Source organism: Gouania willdenowi, chromosome 5 (assembly GCF_900634775.1).
Source record: "Gouania willdenowi chromosome 5, fGouWil2.1, whole genome shotgun sequence".
Taxonomy (NCBI): Eukaryota; Metazoa; Chordata; class Actinopteri; order Blenniiformes; family Gobiesocidae; genus Gouania; species Gouania willdenowi.
In genome coordinates, this window is record NC_041048.1 from 29,583,693 (window position 1) to 29,597,167 (window position 13,475).

The 13,475-nt window shown below is 43.5% G+C and overlaps 1 protein-coding gene across 3 annotated transcripts in view; it reads left to right on the forward strand.

The window, feature by feature from the left end:
- The first annotated feature begins 403 nt into the window (after positions 1–403).
- klhdc8a (kelch domain containing 8A) overlaps positions 404–13,475 on the forward strand; it is a 68,263-nt gene continuing 55,191 nt past the window's right edge. For 2 of the 3 annotated variants that reach the window (XM_028448198.1, XM_028448200.1), the window contains exon 1: positions 404–724. The gene's annotated coding sequence lies outside the window, so the exon portion shown is untranslated. The remainder of the gene's footprint in view (positions 725–13,475) is intronic. The other variant, XM_028448199.1, reaches the window with a different exon arrangement.

A 13,475-nucleotide genomic window follows, 5' to 3' on the forward strand; every position in this document is an offset into this window, starting at 1 on the left:
TTTCATTGCAATATATGTTTTATATGTTTCAATATATAGCAAAGCGTATATTGCTGTATATTGAAAAATATATGCAATACCAGATATACATATATGGAAATATATTTTTAATAATAGAGTAGGCTGTTGCTATAGGTCCGGACCCGTACCTTAGACGAATCTGACTATAGTTCCGGGTCCGGAACTATACAGACACTTCGTATGAGGCATTATATCATTCAATATATTGACATACTTTTGTTCCATAAGGGGGACCCTTATGTCAAACTGAATGAAAAGAATCCGTATAAAAGAGCAGGAATGGGCATTAGCTCTTAGTGAACAGTAGATGTCAGAAAGGGATCGAGTATAGAACAACAGTCTATTCACCCACAGTTTAAAATATTTACAACGTATCAGCCGAAAGACGCTGATACACGAGCGGCTCCCACAGTTACGACGGTGTAATATTATATATCTGTGACTATTACAGCCATGTCTACAATCCCAGACCGTAGCAGCTCACGGAACGGATCTGAGCAGGATTTGGAGATACTTCTATATTGACCCATATTATGGGACTATATGAAGGTTGGTGAGCGGAGAAGCCATTCAGCTCTTATGTCTCTGCCTTTCACTCCACACTGGGCTCTTTCCATTGCGTTTCTTTCCATCGCGTTTGTGGCGGATTGGAGGAACGGATTATCGAGGCATCCCGAGGAAAAAGGCGACGAAGGTGGTTGAAGTAAGTATCTGGGGTGGAAAATGTGGACCGACACGGTACAGCTGTGTCAGGCTATTTCAAGAGAATAACACAACAGCCTTATTTAGGTTAAATTTCACTGGTGAGACAGGATGTATGTGTCAGTTTATTTTTGCACAGAACATGGTTTTCTCCTAAACTACAATATATATATATATATATTGTGTGTGTGTGTGTGTGCAGGGGGTGCACACACTTTCGGGCTCGTGAGCTGCTTTTTACCTCTGACAGCTGTTCGCGATTTACTGTGTTGGGGGGGGATAATGATTAGATTGTAATATTCACACTCTTTCATTTATTATTATTATTATTATTATTATTATTATTATTATTATTATTATTATTACATTTATTATTATTGTACATACTATTCAATATTTGTATAATTTACATTTTTTTTTTTTTTTTGGTGGCTGTGGACAGAGGGAAGGAGTGAGTGGTAATACCTAAAGCAGGTATGATCAACGTGTCTAAAGTACTGCACTGTACGAGTTTTATCTCACATCCCAAGGTGTGCCAGTACATTGTAGACCAGGGTATGTGCAAAAACCGCTATTGCAAACCCAGGTGCCACCCCGGGCCCGCAGATGCAGCCAGGCCAGCAGAAAGAGTGGGGGCCAATCAGCCCCAGGCCACCCCCCCACGGCCGAGCACCCCCCCAGATACCCCCGGGATCCAAGGCCGAGAAGCAGCCACCGACCCCCACATACACATCCGAGAAAGCCCCAAGGAGCCGAGCACCCAGCGCATCCCACCACTGACCCCAACCCCCAACCCCAAGGCCCCGTGCCTTATTCGGCCTCCACCCACCACTCCCCCCAGCCTCGCAGGGCGCCGCCCAAGCAGGGGCCACCCAGCGCCGCACCCGCAGGCATGCTAGGGCGCTGCCCACACCACTTGCTTCGGAAGACCCCCGCCAGACCCCAAGAGCACCCCTGCGGGACAGGCAACCCCCAAGGGTGAGCCCCCGGGCCAAGCCCCTGTGGCGGGCACCCCCCCACCTCAGCCCAGGAACTGGCCACTGCCCAGCAGGACCGCACAGCCCCAGCCACCAAAGTGTAGAGCTGCTAGCTACAGTAGCAAGCAGATTGTAGTAACATTAGACAAATCTGTTCAGTTACGTTTGCCAATTCATGATTTGCGTTTGCTCAATCATGCTGTGGTCGTTTTCGAGTGAAACACAATATTAGACTGACGATTGCCAGCTTAGTATCATGAACTACACGTAAGTTAGTTCGCCAACGAATGTCAACTAACGCATAACACTGACAGGCCTTCCATTTTGTATAACACTGCTTTTATTTTGTGTTAAGCGGAAAACCTTTTTTTTATATTTATTTGAGATTTTATGGTTTTTATTAATCGTGCAACATAAAAATAATCATTAGATTAAACGTCTAATTAGTCGTTAGAATAGTCGACTATTCGATAAAATAATCGACCGAATAATCGTTTTAAAAATAATCGTTTACCCCAGCCCTAGCTACTACTTTTGTAGTTGTCTAATCTATTGATTATTTTTTTGATTAGTCACAATAATTGTTTTATTTTTAAGCTCATATTTTGAACCGATGTTTTAATGCACCTGAGGGGGATTCCATAAAGCGGGTTATGTTAAAACTCTGAGTATATTTGGGCTCAAATGAGTGAAACTCTGAGTATCCCATTCCTAAACGCGAGGTATGTTCTTCTTTGAGTATGTTACCATGGCAACATTGTCCGTGAACTAAACCTGGTCGCTGGCAGGTTTTATCAAAGAAACCCTGGGTTTCTACCTGGCTCCGCCCACCTGAACACCGTTTCTTAACCTTTACACTCTTCTCTGAAACACATTAGTAACATCACACACCACAGACGTGTTCACATCATTACTAATGTGTTGCTTTACGTTTTTTTTTTTTTTTTTGTGCAAACGGTAGTTTTCTTTATAACATTGTGGATACAGATCATTAAGTGAAACACACTGAGAGGTTGATCTGCATTAAAACATCTACTGACGTCTGTAGTAAAGTTCACTGAATACAAACCTGTGGAGAATGTAAAGGAGGAGATGATCATTTAAATGAATCCCCTTTTAAGGCTCGAGTGTTGTTTTATATTGTTATACAGTTCAATATGTAGATTGCGCGTCTTTGAAGATATGATGGCGCAGTGAATTATGACGCTGCGTTTAGAAGTGATAGGTCGCGGGTTCACGTCCCGCTTCAGTGTTTCTTTATGACATTTTTTAGGACGTATAGATGACTCTGGCGACAATATTACATTAAAAATCAATATACGTAAATGATGCAATGTCAAGCGGCATTTACTGTCTTTATATCCAGTGTAACAGGAGGGCTCTCTATGCAGACATCCTATGCTGCTGACACGTCTCCTCAGACACATTTTATTCATATTATTACCACTCACTAAAGCAATAAAGTGATGAAGCGACCAAAAAGTGTGACTAATTACAGGTGATTTTTAAGCCACTATAATCACTGAAGACTGAACACACCTTTAGAACAGGCTCATATTCCTCAAACACTGACTTATTTCACCCATTACGGTGAATAAATCACTATTTTCCGGGTGGTTCCCATGGCAGTTTGAGTCATCTTCGATCCATTGATGATGGCTTTTTATCACGCGCGTGCACGTAAGTAACCCAAGGTTTACATACTCAGGGTTGATTAACCCACTTCATACCAGCTGTAATGGAATCCGATACCCAGAGTTTCCCATCGCGGGCTATGTTGACCTAGAGTTTATGGATAGACTCAGAGTTTGTCAACCCTCCTTTATGGAATACCCCTCTGCTCAACACACCTGTGGAAGTTAACCTGTTGTTCTGTGTAGTGGAAAAAATGTATCTGGTCCCACAATGAACAGGAATTTTCCGAAACCCTGTACCCGCTGGAGAGTGAGAGATAGACCTTAGTGAAACTGCTTTTAAAGGGCCAAAACGAAGACACTCGACCGTAGGTAAACACTGAAATCAGAACAAAACAACAAGAGTGAACTTACAAATGTGTTTATTCTCTGAAAAGTAGATCATAAAACACAAGTCTCCACCGGCACTCAAAGTGAAGACTTTCTGGGAAAACCCTGATATTTATAGGGCCTGCCCCACCTGCATTAGTCAGTTATGTATGTTTGTATCATCAGCAGTATAAAGCTGTGAGGGACTTTACTTTGTACAGTTCCAACAGATGGTCATGTTTTAATGTTACAAATTTTACATGATGGAAAGACATTTCTTTTAAAGTTTATATCAAATCACAAACAAGTGTATGGGTTCTTTTGTGTGGTCTTTTTGTAAGAATTTTATGAAAGTAAAAATAGTTTATGTACTGTATATTGCAACACTCCAAACACAATGACCCTGCAACCCTGAAAAAATGGAGCAAGTGGGTCAGAAAATGGATATATGGAGTAATTAAGAGCGATTCTTGACATTTTTATATGCTTCTCAACCTGTTTTAGCCTTATTTGTTAATGTTTGTTTGATGACCTGCTTTTTCCCCCTAAGGGACATGATTTTATGACTGTCCCTTCCTGTGGAGCAGATTTGAACTAAGGCTCCTTGTGGCTAGATTTATGAGGTGTGGGCCAAAGCAATTTAGCAAATTATTTGCATAGTTAGTCATACAAGATAACATGTATACATGTTGCTGAAAGGAAACTTTGATCCATGTGTATCACATAGCTGTGAGAGCACTCCTCCCACTGATAATAACTAAAAAGGAATAAAAGCACACATTTAATTCCTCAAACATTTGTAAAGTACTGTATTTTGCAGCTCATAAGACACCATTTTGTTCCTTTAAAGTTGAAGGTGCAGCCAATGTGGCGTTGCGCTTTATGTGTGGATTTTTTAGTCAGTCGCACCAGTGAAAGCAGGTGTCGGGAGGCAGAACTACAGCGGAGTGAATGAAGTGTAACAGCCACTGAACATCGCGGTGAACTGAGCGTTCAAAAAACAGCTTCAGATAATGTGGGGAAAGTGAAAGCACTCACAGGTTTACTAACTCGCATGGGAGCGAGTGACAGCAAAAGTCATTTATCTGTTGAACATTTGTTTTTGTTTATATATATATTTTTTTTAATAAGACTGCTGACTGTTTAAATGAAAAATAAAATACCTGTAATAAATTGAAGTTTGTACAATAAGGTTTAAAATGCAAGATATGTCAGCCAGTTTTACCATTTTTGTCAATCGCTTTGACACTAGTTACAGAACCTTGATGTTATTTTTCACAACTCTAGATACAAAACTCAACCAATTTTCACAACAAATTTTATTTTCAAAATGCACTTTTTTAAAACTCTAACACATTTTCCAATTTCTTGGATACAATTGACACAAACCAAAGATCATTTGTCCATTGAATTATAATCACCTGTTCAAATTGACACAACTTAACATTAAAGTATAACCACTTCAAAATGCAATTCACACATTACATTTGAGATGACTGTCTATTTCATGACAATAATCTAACTATCAATTGATACAACTGCTCAAAATGACAAGTAACTGTTGCATTACTTTTAAAGCATAGTCTTATGGAAACTGAGGATGAATATGTTTAGATCATGAAAGTTTCAGGATGACAACAAATCATTACTGATGATTGATTTGACCTTGTGGTATGGGTATAAATAAGTCGCATCCACAACAACATCTGTAGTGATACAACATGGAGCAGGCAGGTGCCAATTTGGTTTATGTCAATTGTATCCAAGAAATTGGAAAATGTGTTAGAGTTTTAAAAAAGTGCATTTTGATCATTGGTGGTGAGTTTTGTATCTAGAGTTGTAAAAAATGACATAAGGGTTCTGAAACTAGTGTCAAAGCGATTCACAAAAACTGTGATCCTTTTACAGTGACATTACGTGTAGCACAGGATGACCCCTGACATATTTTGTACTACAATATTTAATGGTTGTACGAACGACTAAACAGTGAAACTATGTGTGTGTTGTGTGTCGTGATCTAAATAAAAGTCCCTATGTTATTTCATGATAAATTATTTGTTTGAACCAATAATAATAATAATAATAATGCATTTTATTTAAAAGTGCTTTTCGAGACACCGAAAGACCCCTTACAGCATAAAAACAACAACAGCATTGATAGAAGAAAATATGAAAATATGACGTAGAGAAAAGCAGTGAGTGAGTGGGTGGGTGGTTTAAACATTAAAAGCCGAGTGAAACAGGTGAGTTTTGAGTAGTGATTTGAAGGATGGGAGGTTGGTGCAGTTGCGGATGTGGCTTGGTAGGGAATTCCATAGGGTGGGGCCAGCTACAAAGAAAGCTCTGTCCCCCCCAGGTTCTGTGCTTGGTCCTGGGGACAGTGAGGAGGTTTGCATCTGAGGAGCGGAGGCTGCGGGAGGGAGTGTAGGGGTGGAGCAGATCTGTGAGGTAGGGGGGGGCCTGATTAAGGGCTTTATGCGCTGAGGAACGGGGAGCCAGTGGAGGTTTTGAAGGGCAGGGGTGATGTGATCACGGGAGCGGGTGTGGGTGAGGAGGCGGGCAGCTGCGTTTGGTTGTATTGGAGTTTATTTAGGAGTGTGGAGGTTGTACCAAAGAGAATGCTATTGCAGTAGTCAATGCGGGATGTGATAAAGGCGTGAATTAGAGTTTCAGCAGTAGGGAAGGAAAGTGAAGGGCAGAGACGAGAGATGTTTTTGAGGTGAAAAAAAGCGGTTTTCATGATTTGTTTGATGTGGTGGTCGAAGGAATCCAGATTGAAATTGTTTGAAAAGGTGATGATTGTTGAGAAAAGATGTGATTTGTGAAGCAACAACACATTCCAGAGCTTTTGACAGGAAGGGGAGGTTGGAGATGGGTTGGAAGTTGCTCATGATGTCGGGGTTGAGACCTGGTTTTTTGATGACGGGGGTTACGGCAGCCAGTTGAGTGATGAAGGGATGGAGGGAAAGGTGAGGGAGGAGTTGACAATTTTTGAGATGAGATGGGAGATGGTGGGGAAACAGTGCTTAACAAAGGGGGATGGGACAGGGTCTAGTGTGCAGATGGAGGTTTTCATGGTGAAGAGATTTAAGGAACTGTAGAGGGTGTTAATTTTCGATTAGAAGAATGATAGGTAGGAATTGCATTTGTCTGTGTTAAATGAGTGGGAAATGTCACAGGGTTTGAGGAGTTTGTTGACGGTGGAGAGCCTTTTGGTTATTGCAGTTGTTGTGGATAAAGTTGGAATAGTAGTTAGAGCGGGCGGTGTTGAGGGAAGTTTTATATAGTTGAAGGTGATCGGAGTAGGCTAGGAGATGGACTGTTAAACCGTTTTTTTTGTGGAGACGTTCAAGTTGACGGTTGTGGGTTTTTAGTTTTCTGAGGTTGGGGGTGTACCAGGTGCGGTGTGTGTGAGACTGATTTGGTTTTGAGGGGGCAAGTTGGTCGAGGCAGGAGGAGAGGCAATTATTGTAATGATTAACAAGGTCCCTGGGGTCGTCAGAGAGCGGGGGGGGGGGGGGGGGGGGGGGTGATAGCCAGATGCAAAAATCAGTACTGAAAAGTTGCTGGATGGTGAGACCGGTGGAGCAGACTAAGACTAAGTCCAGGGTGTGTCCTTGGGTGTGTGTGGGGAAGTTGTGGCAGTTGTAGGAGGATGAGTTATTATTAATGGGTTATATAAATAACTATAATTATTAATATTACTTCAAATTTTGTGGGGTGCCACTCCTTTTAACAGGAGAAATATGTCTAAGTTTTTAGACTAAACTCATCAATGTGAAACCAGGGAAAAGTGAATTAGAACATCAACATCTACACCATAATCACAGCTTTAATGAATCAGAGGAATCAAAGATTATGTTTAATCTTTTATTCAAAATTCAACAATTAACACAGTCAAAATATCAATTGAAATGGGATAATTAAATCATGATAAAATGCATTTCTAGGCTAATAAAAGTGAGGATTATATGTAATAAAGTGAAATCACTATTCTAGGAGAATGCTAGTCTACTAAATATTGAATAAAAATGCAGGATACATATTCGAATAATAAGATCATCAAATCAAAGAATAAAATCATAAAGAGAGCTCATAAAACAAAGGGGAAGACAGACAGGGGAGACGAACAGACATGAATGAGATGAACTGTGTGTGGAACATGTTGTGAGTGTGTGTAAGTGTGTAGTTATGGAAGTATATATGTGATCTATTGTGGATGAAGTTTGCTGATGAAAGTTCGCGCTGGTACCTTGAAGATGATGTCAGGGTTGGACCTGGAGGTGCTGTTTGAAGAAATGCAGTAGGACGTGCCACCGTTGAGTTCTGTTTCTCAGCTGGCTGTTAGTGGTTGTGTGTGGGGTGTGTCTATATGTGAGACAATGACAAACAGGAGGGATTATTCCTAGATTTACACATAAACCATAATAATGAGTTCAGCATATTCAAATGATCTTTTCGACATCATATCTTGAAATATCATGTATTACGAAAAAGTTTAATACCAAACACGACTAGAAAATAGCCATTACTTTACGAACCGGTTAATGAATTTTACTTGTAATTACTTGTAAACATAAATGTCAAAAATCATATTATGCCTCTTCTTTACTATATGGTTGCAGTAGATACCTTAAACTAACATTTGTGATGTTTTCTGGTATTTTTAGCACTTTTTAAATGATGAAACATGTAAATAGCATTCTGTGGGTATAAAATTATCTGAAAAGAGTGGAATAGGACAGACCATTCCAATAATGTTTTCATTTGTGACTTTTCAAACATAATACAATTTCTTTGTTCTCCCTTCTTCACTGGGGACACATCTCAGAGAAGGCCTGGGCAGTGTCCTTGTGTGACAGCTCACCACAGGGGGTCAGGGGTCAGTGGAACAATTCTGTGATCTTGCAGCATCCCAAAGATATCTGTTTGTAAAGGGCAGGGAGAAGACGGATGTTCTTCCCCTGTGTGGAGTCGTAAAGAGGGTTCGTACTGAACATTTCAAAATGTTGGGCCAGTCTTTTTCGACTGCGTTATTGGGTTCAAAAGGCCGCATAGTGGGGTTAGCTATGCACCTCAAAGTTGCTGGGGCAGTTATGTTGTAAACAGTTCGTGATAAAGAAACAGGCTCCTTGGTTAATTCCTGTTAGAAAGAGGGTCTTTAGGCTTGATGTGGTTTGGTTCCCTACATAATCCCCCTGTTGATAAGGTTTCAATGTTATGAAGCTCTTATCAAATAGTTCTTTTGAGGAAACAAAAGAGGGAACAAACCTTCAAGTTGAAGAAAACTGGAAACAGGTAAAGGTGTGTAGAGGTCCTCACGCTCCAGACAAAGGTTCAGGAGTGACAAAAGTCCGATGTCCTCAGGGATGGCAAAGGTGCTTTCTCTGTCAATTGTGGGAACCACTCTCACCTTGATGTTGAGATGGGAGGTATTGCCTGGAGGTTGAAGCTAGACACCTTGATGGTTGAGGTTGGAGCCCCGGAGGTTGAAGCCTGGAGCCCCTGGTGGTTGAGGCTGGAGCCCCGAAGGTTGAAGACTGGAGCCCCGGGAAGTTAAGGACTGGAGCCCCTGGAGGTTGAAGACTGGAGCCCTTGGTGGCTGGCGTTGGAGCATTGCTTGGTGTTAATGCCCGTGGACCATGGAGGTAGGAGTTGGGAAACCATGGAGTCAATTCTGGGGCGGCGCTTGGCAGTGGGCACCCGTGGACCAGGGAGGCAGACTAGGTGTGTGTACTATATGTTACTATGTGTCTCTCAACAATGCTCGGTGCAAACATGTAATTTGGGATCAGGAGAGTGGGGTAACGTGAAAGTGTACACATAAACACAAAGCTAGAGGCGTGGTATTAGTCGGTTAATCCTGGTGCACATCAATAAGACAAAGACAAGGCATGCAGGATATAAAAGAATCACATCTAAACACACAAAAATAAGTCCCTAAGGGAGCTTAAACTGAATAAGAGAAAAGGAAGAAAAGCTTTCTTTTGCTCAAGCTAATTTAGGCCTGTGCCTATATAATGAGACGAGTTGGTGGTCTCAGTAGCAGGGTGTTAGATATGCTAATGTTTAGGGGCCTGATCAATGGGACGGCTGGTTGGGAGTTTATGGATCAACCAACACGGTTAAGTCCTGACCCTCAGGTGTGTCCTCAGTGGGACAAGATAGTGTAGAGGATTCTAGTTCCTAGTTCTTAGTTTATGTCATCCTTGAGGTGGTAGATGTTCTTGAACGTGACGACTGGTAGGTTAATTAGGAATGCTATCTCTCGGCTTGTAGGGTTTATTCAGCTCGCGGTTGACGGTTTGTCTGTTGGCTTTGGTGTTCTGTAGAGCTTAATTTGGTTTCGGTGGACCCATTTGAGCTTTGGTTTTGGTTTTTGTGCTCGGAATCTTTATTTGGTACACCACTGGAGACAGTTTATCGGTAACCAGGTAGGGTCCTTTCCATTTGGGAAGAAATTTCTTCACCAGTTTGGTTGCATGATGATCGTTTTTGCCGGCGGGCGGAGCAAGCTATAATACCACCTGTAGTTCCTCTTGTGAGGCTTTTTGGTCGTAGTAGGTTTTACGGCCCTTCGCGCTCTCTTTGAGGTGTTTTTAAGCAAATGCGAACGTAGCTCGGAGGTGGTTCTCAAGATCGGTCATGTATTGGTGAGTGATGTAAGCGGTAGAGATGTTGGCTTGTCCTGGTTGGTACAGAAGGTGTGTGGGTAGAGTCATTTGTCTGCCCGTCATCATTTCAAAAGGTGGGATGCCGGTTGATTTACTGGGCATTGCCCTGATTGCCATTAAGACTAAGGGAAGTTTGACATCCCAGTCTTTTTGGTTGGCCGAGACGTATTTTTTTTAAGATTTCTACCACCGTGCGATTGGACCATTCCACTTGTCCAGAGGACTGGGGATGGTGGCTAATGTGAAAGTTGGCTTTGACCCCAAGGATTTGCCAGAGTTGTTTCATCGTGTCAGCGGTGAAATTAGTTCCTCTGTCGGAGCTGATGCGAGTCGGTAAGCCGAACCTCGAAAAGATGTGGTTGACTAGCAGAAATGCTGTCATCATTGCAGTATCTCTTGGTGCCGGTGGACACTCAACCCATTTTGTGAATGCGCATGTCAGTGTGAGGAAATATTTGTTTCCTCTACTGGACTTAGTTAAGGGTCCGACCCAATCGATTTGGAGGTCGGACCAAGGGAAAGTTATACCTCTCTTTTGTAAAGGCGCTCGGTGTATTGGGTTTGATGGTTGGAACTGACAACAGACTAGACATCCTTTTATGTAGTCTGTTACGTCTTTTTTCTTGTGTGGCCAGTATGCAATCTGTTGCAGAGCTGTCATTGTGGCCTTGACTCCTCTGTGTCCAGCGCAGGGTGCGTCATGGGCATGTGCCTGTATCACCCCCCTTTGGTTCTGTGGGACGACAAATGCATGCGTTTGTGATTCTGCAGAAACATGGACCAAAATGGCCTTGACTATCCCTAACGAGCGACGGACAGTGAACGGATGACCGAGGTTGGGTGTGGAGGCAAAGTCAGAGGAGGAGGGTTTATCAGGTGTAGTGTCTCCCATGAGGCGAATTATGAAGGAGATTGCAGGGTCTTGGCCCTGTAACGTTATTAGGTCATTGTCGGTGAAAGCGGGTTTTACCGATGCAGTGACCTGTGAGGACGTTGGGGTGTCAGTCTCGGCAGCAGCACGAGAGCGCATAATAGCATTCACTGTCACCGGGTGGGGCTCAAGGAGCTGGGTTGGGTCAAAGGACCAGGGTACCCCTGGTCCTTTCATTCAGGTCTCGGTCTAAGCCGAGTACCTGGAAGTTTTGGTGGAAAGAGCATCCATCAACAAAAGCTGTCGCCATGTCTGTACATATGCTCGGATAAAAGATATGATGATTCGAGGGGACGTCAGACAGAGGATCGGCTGGGATTGGAGGCAGGTGTGTGCTATGGGCCTGAGAGCCAGCTGACGCGGCCAGAGCTAAGGCGTCGCTGGGGCAGAGTTGGCATGCGGCCAAATCCATCCCCAACGGCGTCTTGTGGTTTTGTCTATAACGGACTTCAAGGTCAAAGCTTTGCAGGGTCATCATCCAAGATGCGACGCAAGCGTTTGTAACCGCGCCATCTCTTAGGCTGTTGAGGAACACCACTGGTTGGTGTTGTGTTTCAACGATGGCCTTTTGACCTCCAACATAGTTGGAGAAATGTTTCACAGCCCATACTGTAGCTAACAAAGGGAATTCCATCTGGCAGTGTGCTGAAAAGCCCACTTCCAGATGGAATTCCCTGTTGTGATCAGGGTAAGTGAGACATGGAGCCTTTGTTAGCATATCGATTAAAGCCTGCATAGCTTGTTGTTGGGGTTCACCCCAAGTGAAAGGAAAATCCTTTTTCAGGAGTGTGTAAAGAGGTTTGGCTAGATCAGCGTAATTGTCAATGAATTGCCTGGAGTAGTTGCAAATACCAAGGAAGCTTCTTAAGCCTGAGACATCCTGGGGAACCTTGAGGTTCTGGAGACCTTGGATGCATTGTGCCTGTGGTTCCACACCCTAACTACCGACCAGGAGACCGACATAATTCACTTTTGTGCGGCACCATTGACACTTGGACAGTGAAATTTTGGGACTGGCGCAGGTGAGTTGGGTCAGTACATGTTCGATTTCACTCATGTGGTCTGCAAAAGTTGTGTTTCTCATTAGTGTGTCATCAACATAGATGAGAGTGCCGCGGTCGCTAGCGTCCGGGCATGCTTTGTTCAGAAAGATGTTAAACTCTGCTGTAGAGTTAGCATAACCAAAGGGACACCTTTGTCGGTTTGCAAAGGTGAACGCAAGTTTGTGCTGGTCTTCCGGGTCTACTGGAATGGTCCAGAACCCGGAGGCCACATCAATGGACATGAAGTACTTAGCGTTTCTGACTTTGGGCAGTTCTTGTTGTAACTGTGTCATAGGCCACCGTGACAGAGGAATCTGTTGGTTCAGGCGCCTGTAGTCAACAGTGAGACGCCATTTGCCGTTAGGTTTCAGAACAGGCCAGACTGGTGCCGAGTAGGTGCTATTGCACGGACGAATTATGCCTCTGTCTAGGAGAGGAGATCGTTTACAATAGTTCAAACTGGTTTGTATGAGGCTAATGGGATTATGTATTGTCGCACAAACGTTGGTGGAGCGTTTGGCAGTGTCGGGATGCGGACCGAGTGGATGTCGGTTAAGCCGCAATCCAACGAGTCGGTTACCAGAGTGTCTTTGTGCTTTAGCAGAATTGCTCTGAGTTTGGCCCTTTCGGGTTCTGTCTGGATTGCGTCAGCATCCAGAATCACCTGATCAATCTGCTTCATCAGTTCGGCATGGGGGTCTGGTTTAGCATTGGTTGTGGCCCGATCACTCACTTGTGCGGTGAGGACTTGTATCGTTGCTGCCCCGCGGTTGGAAGAAGACCTGGGAGCAGTCAAGGCTTTGTCCCGGTATGATAACCAACCGGATGCCGGATGGACTGGCCGTGCGGCAGAGCCGGCGTCATCAGTGACCATAAGACACACGGTGTCTAACTGGACACCAAGGCGGACTAACATTTCACTTCCGATACATGCTGCGTGGGGCAGCTTCGGTACGATCAGGAAGCGGTGGAAAAATTCTCTACCATTCCACAACACCTTGAGGACGCAGGTGCCCGTTGACTTAAGGGTGTTGCAGTCAGTGTGTGCGATGGGGTGTCGGTCAGAGTGTTTTTCCCATTGCATGGTGGGGGTGAGACCAACCATGAGATCGAATGGGTCTTGC